At 38.1% G+C, this 14,858-nt stretch overlaps 1 long non-coding RNA gene across 5 annotated transcripts in view; it reads left to right on the top strand.

The window, feature by feature from the left end:
* LOC311439716 overlaps positions 1 to 14,858 on the top strand; it is a 46,410-nt gene that overhangs the window by 21,513 nt on the left and 10,039 nt on the right. For 4 of the 5 annotated variants that reach the window (XR_014694952.1, XR_014694953.1, XR_014694954.1 and 1 more), the window contains 4 exons: positions 2,033 to 2,219; positions 2,621 to 2,777; positions 10,341 to 10,414; positions 10,521 to 10,586. This is a non-coding gene — a long non-coding RNA (uncharacterized lncRNA). Of the gene's footprint in view, positions 1 to 2,032; positions 2,778 to 10,340; positions 10,415 to 10,520; positions 10,587 to 14,858 lie in introns of all 5 variants that reach the window. The other variant, XR_014694951.1, reaches the window with a different exon arrangement.

Below are 14,858 nucleotides of genomic sequence, written 5' to 3'. Positions count from 1 at the left end.
ATGTGCTACCAATTACCAGAAAATAGATAAAAGAGGAGAAGAGGGAACATGCTGAATGGAGTGAAGAATGGGTTGAGAGACTAGTTTACATTTAGTAGATACGGAAGAACTCGCATAAGGTCATGCTGTTAGAAATGTCCTATTCACACAGCATTCTCTTCTTCCCTGATGGACAACGTGGCATTTCACAGAATCACAGAATCACAGAATTTTCTAGGTTGGAAGAGACCTCAAGGTCATCGAGTCCAACCTCCAACCTTTGTTTCCTGCAGTGTAGAAAGCTATAATAAGCTCATCATGTCAAGCTCTCACTACAGTCAACAGAGAAACACAGGCACTTATGGAGCTAGATTCCATCAATTTTACTGACTAGATCCCTAGTAGTCATAAGGAGGGCATTTTGGCCCCATTTTCCCTGCTTTAGCTCACATTGTTGAGTAGTCTCAGAGATCATAAATGCAGATATATTCCAGGAATGCACTCGGGAGTCTCCAACTCTTTAATGGGCATTCAGTCCACAGGACCAGACTAGTAGTCCAAAATAAACACATCTGAAATATGTACAGCACCAAGTAGCTTGCATCCACTGGTCCATGCTACTTGCTGATGTATTGTGAACTTTGAACAATGTGTAAAAATTCACTGCAGTATTCATTCTACCTAGCATCAGGCAAATAAATTACAGGCAAACTTTCAGTATTGGGGTATTTTCCCATTTTCCATTGCTCTGCTGCTCTTGCTATAGCAACAGAGAGAATGCTAATGTAATCTTATTACAAAGATTTTAGCCACCCTCTTGTGTTTAAATACATTTAATGGTAACAAAACTGAGATCAATTTATTATAATTCTAACACTATTGGTACAGTAACAGAATCAAAACAAGTTATTAAGAGTGTCAACAGTCTTTGGTTATGACATGGAGACATTTCCACCATCAAAAGTCTGAGATTTGTTATCTCTTTCATTGGAAAAGAAACCCTGGGGGGTCTGAAGAGCTGATTTTTGGCTGTTTGAAATATCTAACTTGGGTGTGATTCAAAATAACTGAAAGTAAAAGTCTAAATCTGTTACAGTTGAAGTAACATCTTAAAAGAGTTATTCAAATCACTTACATTAGACTCCATTCTCATACAACGAACATGACTGGGAAGAACCATCTGGCTCATAAAGTCCATATCCTTCCAAGCAACTGAAGAGAGATTTACTCAAGAGAGATTTAGTCCCAAACTAAATTTTCACTGAGTTGAACATTTAGGCTCTTGGAAAAAAAAAGGTGACCTGGACTTTCTCTGCCTTTCTGTGAAGGAGATGGAGGTGAATAGTTCTCTACGTATATGTTTACAAGTCTTGCACTATCCAGGCATGGGTTACCCAAGTGTTTCCTGTTAGCTGCTGTCCCTGGGAACATGATTGTAAGGGTATATCAGTGGCAGCTCTGTGCTTTATACCTGCAAGTATACCATCTTCAACGTGTGACTCATGGATTATGTCCATACTGTAATTTGATTTATACACAACAGTGGGAAAAGCCCTATCTTTAGGTTTTCTGGTGCAAATGTTTAACAACTGCACGTTTCACAAGAGGAAAAGAGCTGTCAATGCAATTTGGAGCAAAATCTGTTTCTTTGCCCTTGGAATAACAATAAAATGGCTGATGTTTATAAACTGTTCTGTGGAAAATTCTGTCGTGTTAGAGATTAAATTGCAAACTGTGTGAGTAATATTCTGCGAATACCAAATACCCCTGTGGGCTACTTAAGGAAAACTAGTCAGCAATTCAAGAAATGCATTATTTTGACATAGAAGATCCATTGGTAGGAATGCCAAAGAGGTAAATACCTACCAAATTCATTTGTTTCATCATAGAGCTATGAAATTTCTCTTGATTAGAATGGAAGGGTTAAATCACTAGCCTTGAAAAGTAATTAGAATGTAGAATGAAGAATTTTAGGTAGAAAATTATGAAAAGATGTTATTTCTATTATCTTTTTCTGAAATCTTTGTACATTTCCCTATTTAATATTTTCCAGGTTTCAAAGCTACTTTTTTTCCTGGAATGAGTTGACTTGGCTGCATACCTCTGATGAACCTATATATTGCTCCCATTGATAGAAAGTCAGAAACATCCAAGTCCACATTCATCATTTAGACTGTCCTCTTCATTTGCTCAGTCCATTTATGTGGCACTCTTACCACCTGGATTTTGTATGGTTACAGGTAAACAAAACAAGCAAGCTCCTCTCTAGGTCAAAACATATGTTCAATTTAAGTTTGCATAAGCTTTGCATGTTGCAAAATAAATCATTTATTAATCCTATATAGTTTTTTAATTTAATGTACTTATATTCAGTTGCTGGTTTCAATGGTGAAAAAGGAGAGAAATATACAAGGCAAAAATGGTTAATGTGAAGACATGAATACTTCTGGTAACTGGATTTGGATACACAGTTCCTCTTACCTTAAATTGTTCTTGTGTCATTCAAGTCATTTTTTCTGAAAATGAAAACTTTAACATTCCCACCACCACCACTACCCACACTCCCCAGACCTAGTAGTTCCTCCTGCCTGAATTAAGGTAGACTTAATTTTCATCTCTGAACATTCTTTGTTTGTAACAGGCCTAAGAAAATGGTCTGTGAGGTTATTCCCATATTCTCCATCTCAGGAAGTTGTGATGAGGTGGAGTCAGCTCTGCCACTGAAATGCTCTGGGGATTCTGCATTGTGAACTGGAGAAAAAGAAACTGGAAACCACTAGAAAAAAAATATGAAAAAGGTAAAATAAAATACTTCTCACTTGTTAACCAGAACTAATTCTGTATTGTCTTTGCATCTTAATTTCTAGCCTGCAATCTACCAAATTTCCCCTGCCCTGATCTCTCCTAAAATCCATCTCCCCATCAAAGCATAACCTTATCTCCCTGCATGCCATTACTATGCTTCTTTACTTATCTTCCATCAAGAAAATAGCACTGTGGTTAGCTTCTGAAGGGTAGAACCTAAGACATTCTCTGTACGCATTTCATACAAGATGCTGCTTGTGGGCTCCCTTGCATTCTTTTTGGTTTCAGCTCCTGACTGCACTGTTTTCTTTCAGAATATTGAAAGATAATGTCTCATTCCAGCCCTCTTCACTCGGAAAAAAAAAAAAAAAAAAAAAAAAAAGTAGTAAGTGGAGTTTCCTTGTTTCTTCAGATCCAATCTCAGAGCAGCACTTAAGTCACAAGTTCTTCAGGAACTAAACATTGCCAATCCCATTCACAGATAGTTAATGGAACATTAAGTGAGAATAAAATAAGTTGGATTTATCCTTTTGATTGGTACGCACTGGCATAAGAAACTGGATTGAAAGATCGTTCACTATATCAGATGGATTTTCACAACGTCTAGCACTTCTCATTTCAGTGTGCATAGAAGTACCTGGATTATTAAAGATTTCCACATGCCAAAGACTTTACTGATGATAATGACAATGGATAGGCACAGACCTATCTTGATAACCTTTTATCTTCCTCTCAGAGCCTTACAATTTTGAAAATCTGAAATAAGATCTTCCAGTAAAGCATATTCGTCCGTATGGCTGTTGGCATATGAACGTGTCATGTATCTTTGTAAACTGGCAAAAATATTTTAAATAGTTTGCATTCTTTTGAAGGGAAATATAATGTGTAAAGCAACATTTCAATGCTCAGTGTTTTCAGTTTGGAATGATTTCCAGGACCAGAAAGTTACACTAGTTACACTAGGTTCAGCCCTAGATTCATATCAGAGTCTAGACTGCATGTCAAATATACTGAGCACTTGCAGAAAATTGAAAACATTTTATTGTTTTTATAGTAATGAAGATTTACATTTCTTTCCAATGCAATACTATAAATATGAAAGTATGTATATATAAAGGAAGAAGAAACAAAGATTCACTGATATTGAAAATGAACACTGAAATATGAACTGGCAAAGTCTGTTAAACAGATGATAGAGAAACCATATATTTTACTTAAAATACTGTACGTACTAGACCCCCATGTTTAATTCATGGAAACATTAATTACAGTGCTAAACTTCTCCTGACAGGCAAAGTATAACAAGTCTTTAAATAATAAAACACACCTAATTTCTTCTCAACCCCTTCTCTATAAACAAATGCCTGAGTGTGTCTCCAGAAGTACACAGTCTCATCTACATGGAAACTTAAATATTTAAAATTAGAATCTCTATTGAGGGGGAGAATTACTATGGGGGGACTTGATCTACAGCTGCTGGTTAATACCAGCCAACTTAAATCTTGTGCCAAAAATGTCTAGTGTTTGTTTTCTTTTGTGAAGAAGCAGATGATTATCCAGATGACATCCAGATGATTAAAAGGAAGCTGAATCTGTATCCTATCAAAACCCCTCTGAAGATCATCCATAATTTCTCCTTTCTCCCACTACATATACTTCTTCCATGTGCAAAAAGTTACAAGAGTTTCAGACAAACCAGGGACTTTTTATTACATGAAAAAATAATACTGTAGTGTAGCACCACTAAATCTCTACAGTACATTGCAAGGTGATTGCTATGCAATCCAGTAAATATCTTAACCTCCAATAACAGTTATCCTGTGTTCTATCATGCTTCATAAATGACCTCAGAAACAGTGACTGGTGTAGATATCATTATGGTCTAGGCCAACACTTGTAATATTTTACCATTAACCAAATAATAGTGCATTTACATTAAATTTGTTTGCCAGAGAAAGTATTTTTATGAGTCTTGTTTTCAAAAACCAAAAGCTTCTAATCTTTTTCTGCCAACAACATGAGACTTCTGCAGTTGAGAACAGATTTAAAAATAAAAGTTTTAAAATTATTTTTAGGGACAATAGCACTAATTTAGCACCTTAGCATATCCCTTGAATGCCTCTTATGGAGGTATTCTGTGTGATTATTCTGTGCGTCTGTCTAGATTGTGTGGTCAACAGTGCTGATGGCAGCACATGGATCTAGAAAATGAGTATCAGCATTTTACCGTATGCACTGGTAAAAGTCCATGAGGTGCTTGGGATCAGCGCTGTCTTGGTCTAACACCTTGGTCTGGACGTAGGTACTTCTATCTCAGCTCAGGTTGACTGGAAACTTCTTATAAACCTCATTTGTGTAATTTGATTCATTACCTTCTCTAAAAATAATGTGTCTGGTTTTGCACGATTTCAGCATGAAACCAAGTGAAACTCAATGGTTTCTATTTTGTTTTGCTTAGAACTCCTGGGCACATTTGAATCTGTAACTTGGAGTTGGGGACTGGAGACTCAGGAAGCCACACAGAGCAGAGCAGGACAGAGCGGAACAAGCAAATGAACCAAATAGGCAGCTCCAGTCTTGCAAAGGAAAACTGCAACTTCACAGGCAATTTAGCTAGTACAATTTATTCTAATTTATTGCAGTAAACTACATATTAGCAAGCATTAACAAATCAGGGGCAGATTTATGGCAGGGAAGGCTACTGTGCTAATGAGTGGCCCCCTCATTAGCATTGCCTGGAGCAGTATATGCTCTCTCTCAGCCTATCCTTACCACATTTTCCCATTACCATAACAGCAGAAACAAACCTTTCATATCCTGTAATCTCTGACCAGGAGGAGCCTTGTTTGGGAGCTGAAGAATTAAGCTGAAAGACAGTTATTTGTATGAACTACAACTCCAGCTGTTTTTTTGTGGACAAGCACAGGAGTTAACGGGATACTGGGCACCTCTCAAAATACTGGTCCCATTTATGATGCCTGCTTCAGTGGTTATAGCTTTTTTTTTTGTGCTGTATTGCTGCTAGCTGGCCGTGACTATCAGCTTCTTGGCTGTTCTATTCCCATGTATACAAAACAGGATTCAAAACACCTATGAAAGAGAACGATTCTTATTTTTAAAAGTTTTTTTTGTTGTTGTTCATTATTATGTATCAACTATTTGCATTTTCATCATTAATGTATTTGGCTTGCTGAGCATTTGTGGGTTTCACTGATTAATTATTGTAGAGCATTTGAGATCTTGTATTGGCAGGTGCTGTCAAAGTGTAAAGTAATATCAACATACCTTTAAATCAATGAAAGACCCAAAGTATCACAATTCAGAGAGCAAACAAACCTAATTGTTTACTCTCCACTCTGCTGCAGTCTGCAAGAGCAGACTTAAAATTAATGTAGTATACTTTGGCCACCCAGCTAAAAACCACAAAAATCCATATAAAACACCTTCCAAATTCCTCAACCCCAGATTGCACTAGTTTAAGAAAACTCCTTCTATGATATCTTTTCTCCCTTTAAAGGATTGGTCTTTTATTAAGTACATAGCAATTTGAAAAGATTGGAGTAATTTTTCTGTCACAGATTTGCAATCCAGCAGTTGATAAAACTACTTCTTGATGTCTCTAATGGTAAACTTTGCAATCCCTCCACCCTCTTCCCTGGAACAACTCTAAAGAAAAACTTTCCATACTGAATATCAGCAAACTGTCTAAAGGCAACACTGTAACCCGTGAGAACATGATTAAGTCCTGATTTGTAATAATCTTTTAATTAATTGCTGGCCCTTTCATCAGGCAGTCTGGATTTCATTCAGTGTACATCTGCAATGTTCCTATTTTTTATTTTTTGCTCGAGACAATTTACATTTACAATGTAACACTTCATTGAAGACAGGGAAAAGGAGAGCAATGCAAATGTCCTGATTTTCCAAACGTCTCTGGCCACTTTGAATCACCCCATAAAACTTCCAGATCCGTCTTCCCTGGGGAAAACTGCAGGTGGTGGTAGGTTGCAGGAGGAGCTTGCAAGCTGAGCTCCCCCCTGGCCACCAGCAGAGAGGGTGCAGAGGGGAGGGAGAAGGTGTTGGTGAGACTGTGGGTGTCTGGCTGCCACTCGCCGGCCATTACCCCATGTGGGTCTTGGCAGCCAGTGAGATGGAGCTGCTGGGAGAAAACAGCCAGTGCCTGCCAGAGGGGAGACCATCAGTTTTCCTTTAATAACTCCGTAACGTTTTCAAGCCTGAGGAATTCCTGAGAATAACACAGAAGGAGGAAAAAAAAAAAAGAAAAAAAAAAGACTTCAAATGGAGTGAACAAATGGAGTGATTCACTGGCGATTGGAGGGGGTAAGGGAAAACAAGGGAATGCAAAGTTTTAAAAAGATGACATTTTGATATGTCTAGTTTGGAAAACCTTGAATTATCTGAAGAATTGTTGAGAGTTGTTGGCATTTTTTTTTGTTGTTAAAATATTAACCAGAAACTTGATTACTATTCCTTGTATGCTGCACTGATCCTCTCAGGATGGATAAAGCTTTAGTGAGGGTAATTTTTTTCCCATACATAAATTAATACATTTTAAGACAAGAAGGGACTGTTCATCTGACCTCATACATAACAAAGGCAACTGATTTGCTGTATTATTAATATCAAGTCAGGTAGCTCTCATTCAACTTCAGCATACCGCTGAGAAATCTTCCCACTTCAAACTGTTATCACCCTGTTTACACTTCAATGAGCTCCACTATCTTTTTCAGTACCACCATCATTTTGGGAAGTCTAATCCACCAGGGACTCTGAGACCCAGTGCAAGTCCCCTTGTCTTGGTTCACCTCCCTCAGTCTTGGGAGAATGGTCCTTAGTCTTTGTGATAAAGTACATGACTTCTGATCATGACAAAAGTCGTATAATTACCTCAGCAACCAAGATAAAATGATGTCAGTATATAAGCTTTAGTTTTCTTTTTTCTTTTTTTTTTTCTTTTTCTTTCTTTTTTTTTTTTTTTTTTTTTCCCCAGCACTCTTCTCACATTTGTGCTATAAGCAAGCTATGGTGATGTCTTTGGGACTTTTTGTCTGGGAGTATAGTGACAGAACAAGGGGGAATGGTTTTAAACTGAAAGACAGTAGATTTAGATTAGATATAAGGAAAGAAATCTTTACTATGGGGGAGGTGAGGCACTGGAAAAAGTTGCTCAGGGAAGTTGTGGATACCCCATCCCTAGAGGTGCTCAAGGCCAGGCTGGATGGGGCCTTGGGCAACCTGGTCTGGTGGGAGGTGTCCCTGCCCATGGCAGGGGGCTGGAACTGGGTGGTCTTTAAGGTCACTTCCAACCCAAACTATTATGTGATTCTGTGATTCTGTGATTCTGTGATTCTGTGATTCTATGATTACAGAATAACCATAAAAATTTCTTCAGTTTCATATTTACTGTAAGTTGTCACATCTACCATGTGATCAGATTATATAGCTTCATATTTTCTACATGCACAGCATATTCAGGTCACAAACCCTATTTGTGCTCTTGGAACAGCAAATGTATCAGCTTCTCCAGCAATACATTCCTCTTCCAGCCTAGAAAAACATACGAAATCAAGAATGCCGTTTATGTTTTATCACAATCAACACCCCCTGATTTCATGAACTTTTGATAATGTTCTCAGTAAGATATTCTGCTTTTTTTTTTTTTGAAAATTACATTTTGAAAATCCCTACTAACAGTAACTAAACAGAAATCATCCACACAGATTCTTTTATTAGGTGGAAACTCTGATATAAATCTGTATTTAACCACTAACCTCAAATGAATACAGCTCATTGGAAAAAAATCTATTTTCTTTGAGTGGGTTGCTTTTACTGGCTTCACTAATGTCCTTCAATACATATTCTCTGCTCAGTTTACCCACAAGTAACTTTTGGTGTATTTAGTCTTTTCTGTGAATACGGAAGTGATCAGAACCCACAGCAGTAGGGTTTGTCTCACTTTGATTAGCTTCATCTAGGATGGAGCAGATCCAGTGGCGCACCAGCCTAAGGCACTTTCCAAGTTATGCATATTAGAAATTACACCAGAGTACTGGAATATGCATTGGATTCCCAAATCATAAGAAAGGTCCTAGAATGTGTTTGTGTAGAGAGAGAAGATGAAAGAGAGGAAGGAGATGAGGTATTGTCCTACCACTGTGAGAAGCCTGCTGAGAAAATAACATGATTTTCTGAACAAATGGACCAAAACTCTAAAGAATTAAAAAAAAAAAAAAAAAAAAAAAGCTACATAGAGTAAGGAAAAGCGTTCATTCTGCCAGTGTACGGTCAATGCTAAAAGGTTTATAACTATGAATTCCCCTCTCCCTCCTCATTATCCCCTCTTTTTTAAGGGAGGAAGGGGTATTTTTCTTCTAGCTTGTAACTAGTGAAATAACACACGCCTGTCCACCCATGCAAAGAGCATGTGAAGAGCAAATCTTGCAGGCATATTACACAGTGCTCTGTACAGGTGGTAAATCCAGAGTGCAAAGCCCGTTGCTCTTGTTCTGAGATGATCCTCAGAGTCATCATGTGGTAGGTCCACTGCCAGACAAGTTGAGTCAGGCAGTCATGGCACAGTAAGACTGGTGCTTTGGCCCCCTGTGCATATAGATGGTGGTTAAGCTATGTATGTACCAGATGTATATTAGGTGCAATCTCATTGAGTGAACATATCTGTAAAGATGTGTCTAGTATCCTTAATCTCCTGAACTTTATATAATTAATTTCTGTTTTGGTTAAACTCCATTGTATTTCCTCTCCATTCCCTTGCTAGGCAAATAATATTTTGCATTCTTGATTGCTTTTACAGAGTCTCTGCTATACCAGGTGATTCAACAGTACAAATACTATACAGATTATGTATGGGCAGATGAACACATTTATGCTGAATTACCCACAGCACACAACAGAACAATTATGTTGGCTTTCTGCTTCTGTTCTGGCTTTCCAGCAGCTGCAAGTGCTGCACATGCTACCTGATCTGGCACAAAGTTAAGAGTGGGGTGAAAGACAATACCTGATCCTGCGTAAGGCCTAGCTGCGCAAAAAGAACCCCAGGTTATTGTTTTTCAACAAGTTTGCATTGGAATGAGCTCAGGCTATATTAGAGTTGTGTTTTGTTTTGTTTTAATATTATTTATTTTAATTTTTATTCTGTGGCCAAGATATTTTTAGGACAAACTACTAAAATCCATAATCTGGATTTTCTGTAACATCAAACAACAGCCTGAATTTAATGAAAAGATTTGTTGAAACAATGTATTTCAATGCATTTATTCAGCATTATTTAAGGCTACCCACTTTTTAAATATGCTGTTCACAAACAATGCCAAAGATGGCTTTATACCTACAGATGACTGAATCATTGTGGTTTATACGACTTCCCTTGAACTTGCCTCTGTTTTGGAGGACATTGCTTGGAAACTGACAGTGACAGTTCAAATCATCTGGCTTTATTTTTTTCCTCCCTGCATCTCACAAAGTGAGAGAGTGGCCAACTTCGTCAAATTAATTGCTGTGAATTATATTCTTAGCTCTGTCCTGATTCTCTGAAATACCGATGTTTCAAACACTAGATATCTACTAGAAGAGGACAGAGTTCAAGAAAGTAAGTATTTATTTATAAGTGAGGCACTACAGCATTAACTGTTGTGTATCAAAACTTTAGAGTGAAATCCAAAAGTTTTGGGTAATTTCTTGTGCTTCCTCTACAGGCCTGGGCAAACAGACACATTACATGGAACCTCAAATCCTCCAGGCTGTGCAGAAATCTGCTCAGGGTATGTAGAGAAGTCTTAATAATACATATTAAGCCCACATATTTTGAGGTGCTTAATGCACATCTGCTAAAACTTGCTTCTGTCTTTTCAAGGTCTGCCTCTTGATCCCCTTCCCCCAGCAGCAGAAACTTGAAACCCTCCTCTGATGTAATGGAACAGGGTTCATGCTTTTCTTCTGAAAGTTGTTGACTGGACAAGGACCTTTTTTTTTACACAACAGCCTGGGTATTACAGCAGTTGCAAAGGAAGCACTCAATTAATTTTGCTCTCAGCCTGAAAATTCAGGTGCACATCTGCCACCTCTGAGAGAAACGTGAGACCCCAGCCACATGTTGGTGGAGGATGAAGGCACACAAAGTGCTCACCAAGCCTCCTGTTGGAGCCAGACCATGCAATTTCACAAGTCAGTGAGCCACACAAACCTGGCTTTATAGTCCAGTAGTTAATCACTCACATGGAAAAGAGGCACCCTGGATTTTGACTCCTCTATCTTATACTAAATAACAAGACTTAGGCTGTCCATATAAGTGTGTGTCTGTGTACCCAACCCTGCCTCCCCACTTTCAGCCCCAGTGCTTATGGCTGAAATGTTCACAGGTCAGTGCCAGCACTGATACTGCAGCTTCATTTTCACTGCAGATAAGAGCTTGTTTCATGGAGTCCTGCATCCATGGGGGAGCTGTGACTCTGCAGCTAATCTTAGGCTTCCCAGGACCCTCATGCTCAAAGATACCCAGTTTCAAAACTTTTCCATCTAGAATAACAGATCCTATTTTCCCCTGTCCTGTGATCAAGGATGCTCATCATATGAACATCTCCCTGTCAAGTGTGTAGTTTTCTTGATTTCTATAGAGGCTGCTGCTGCAGTGAGTTCTGGGATCTGGAGGTTTGGATTGATGTGGCCTATTCTCCACTGAAGTTTCTTTAAGAGCATAAATTGTACATCCATATGCTTGGATCAAGTACATGGACAAACAATTTATGCTCCTAAAGGAAACCAGTTTTTAGTCTGAAAACCACTCTCTGTAACCACTCTCTATGTAATGGTTTGTAGGAGTGTTCATGTATGTGTCAAATATTTTGAAAGCAGATAACAATATATATATATTAAATCTATTTTATTTTATTTTATTTTATTTTATTTTATTTTATTTTATTTTATTTTATTTTATTTATTTTATTTTTTTTTGTCATTTACATAGTGCAAAAGATTCCTCTGACACAGTGAAAACAGTTACGCTGCTCCCTGTCTGAGGAGTGATCTAAAGTGGGTAAATGTACTAGTGAGAGGAGATAGTTGCAGGCAGACATGAGAAGTGAAACAAACAAACAAACAAACAAACAAAAAACTGTTTATGATGACATTGGTGTTTCAGGATTAATGAATCTTTAGTTCTTTTTAAAGCATCCTACCCAGGTTTCAACCTCTACCTCTACCTCTGTGGCCTCTACCAAACTCAGGAAATACGTTTTTTTAGAAACTTTAGAAATGTGGCTTTAGCTCTTCCAGTTGTCCTGTGTCATTTTAACCTATCTAAGCATTAATTAAGCAGTTACGTCTCAGAAACATGACTGACATGTCCATTTGTAAATCCTGCCAACAACTCCTCCATTCTAATCTCTCTTTTGCCACTAATTTCTGTTGTGGGTTTGAGTTCATCATTTAAGTTTAATTGCTGATCTTACTGGTGTTGGAGCACTGCCACTGAATTCAGTGGAAGTAATACAGGCCTTGCTTCCTTGTCTCCCTGTTGCTGAGAACAGATGAGAAATCATAGAGCCTGGTGCTAAAACAGCAGTCAGACCAGATCAGGTGTTATGCAGCTGTATCCTGAAATGTGTAGGTATTTTATTAATTAATAAATTTTATTAATCTGTCACTGCCCGATGAACAAACACAGTGCTGGAAGTGGGGGCAGGATGCCTAGCCCTGCCCCTACAAGCTGAGGGCCTCAGCCTGTGGGCTGCAGCAGGGCCGCTTCTGCTCTGCTCTTCTCCTAGCCCTGCCATTCCCTCCTGCCCAGCAACTTATATTCCCCAGCGGATGTTGACTTCTCAGGTTTATCCTGCCACTTGGTACTTTGGCACTAGTGTGCTGGAGATGCATGTTTGCTTCCCTGTGCCAGTTAAGACCTAAATTTCAGTTACCTCACTTCCTGGGTGAATATTCCAGCAGCTAAACAACTATGCCTAGTGCATAGCATCAGACATGCTTAGTTGTACTCCTGGCCACAATTAACAATTCAGTCTTCTCCAGGGGCTTTTAACTGAGTTCAAGTACCCATCGAAGTAACCCATTAAATGAGAGGTGTAGGAAGGAGATAAGCACCCATCTTTCCACTTCTGAGTGTATGTGGGAGACTAAAGGCAAATATCTCAGAAGATTTCAAGCTAAGGGAGTTACCTAATGAATTTATGTAGCCATACATGAGATAATCCTGGAAAGTAGGACAGACTGTATTGCTCTATGAGACTGAGGGAAAATTTGGGCACCTGTTTCCCATTTTAGACAGAACTTGCTTAAACTGAATCTAAGACAAACAATGGAAAAATTAAAAATATTTTTTTAATTGTTTTTTAGCTCAAGACTTACAGATTTATATTACCTATAATAATATGGTCTTTTTAAATTTTGTTCCTTCCTGAGGTTTCTCCTATGCATTAGGTCTTCTTCATACGTGTGTGAGTTTAGTCCACTGGCTGTATCACTTGCTTCCTCACCAAAGAACAGGTACTAGTGAGACAAGAACTCTCCTCAGCCTCTCAGGGTTTTTATACAATCTATAATAAATGGTAATAACATATGACAGGCAGGATGTCTCAGAAGCCTGGAAACTTCAAAAACAATTATACTGAGATGTCTTAGATGCTAGAACAGGGAATGCTTAAAAAAATGCTGTATTGTGTATTATATTCCCAGTTCACTGGAAAGAGAGATTAATGCAAATTCCCCAGACAGGTAAACAAGTCTGGGAAAGCACCACCCTCTGGGAAAGTTGCACTAGTTCGAAAAGGCATATAAACACAGAGGTTATTATATATATATATATATACATATATATATATATATATATATATATTTATTTATTTATTTATTTTTAAAGAGACAGGCTGGAGGCAGGACCCCAGTCTAGAGTGTGACAGACAGATGAAGACATGGACTAGAACAGTTTTATGAATTTATGTTTATAGCTTCTGGCACACCTAACAGCAAACTGAAGATGTGTGCAGATTGCTGACTGTCTTATGGCTTGTTTTCTTTGTACCTGTTTGTCCTAAACCAAAAGAGACTAGCATGAAAGCTACTTGTGGTCGATACACTGTACCATGGGAGAGAACAGGAGTAATCCTGCTGAATTTGGTCAGACCTACTAGTTTATAAACACAAAGAGCTGCAGGGGTTTGGGGTAAGAACCCGATCCGAGCAGAAACAGCCATTTTAACATCCAGCAGAGGAGTGGAGATGACTGCCGACAGCCATGGTTTAACTGACTGCAGTTAGGACTGACAGAAGCTGTTGACCCATAATACTAGCCCACTCTTCCCCTGTTTGCCCTTCTGCAATTCATATGTCTTTTGGATATTCACTAGCTTATATGATGCAAAGTATTCAGAGTCTGGCATGTCTGCAGGAATAATATGTGAGAAATCCTAATCTGAATTTCCCATTACTTTTGCCAAATGAGAATTATTGTCTTAGCTGAGCATTCCTCAGTGTCTTCTAAATCACCATGCCTTTGTATAGTATGTATGACAGAGTGCTTTGTAAATAGCTTTATGTTTAATAAGATTTTACAAAGCAGGACTTCTGATGAATTAGGTGTCTTTTCAGGGGTCATAAAGTATTTCCTACCCTGTTTGGAATGCATTTTGTTCCTTACGATGTATTCAATTAAAGTACTGGTATATCTGTGAAGAATTACAGTGAGGTTATAAGGCAGTGGCTACATTCACCATACAGTAATATTAGCAACTCCTGTACAGTTCACATGGCTTTATAATTTTGCATAGTATAATTGTTTCTCTAATGTGAAGGATCTAAGTAAAGTCTATTATATCTAAAAGTGATAATCAGTACACTATACTGTTACTAAATCTTATTTATCATAAGAATATATAAGAAGTCATAGGTTATATTACTCTGAGCCGGTCTTTTTTTTTTTTTTTTTCCTTTTCTTTTCTTTTCTTATGGGATATAGATCACTTACAAGATAACAAATTCCAAAATTCTTAGAAGTTTTATATGGACTTAAAGGGGCAGCTCCTTCAACA

The sequence above is a fragment of the Aythya ferina genome (genome assembly GCF_964211825.1).
Source record: "Aythya ferina genome assembly, chromosome: 1".
NCBI lineage: Eukaryota > Metazoa > Chordata > Aves > Anseriformes > Anatidae > Aythya > Aythya ferina.
Note: the sequence above shows the minus strand (reverse complement) of the source record. Positions and strands in the feature narration are given on the sequence as shown.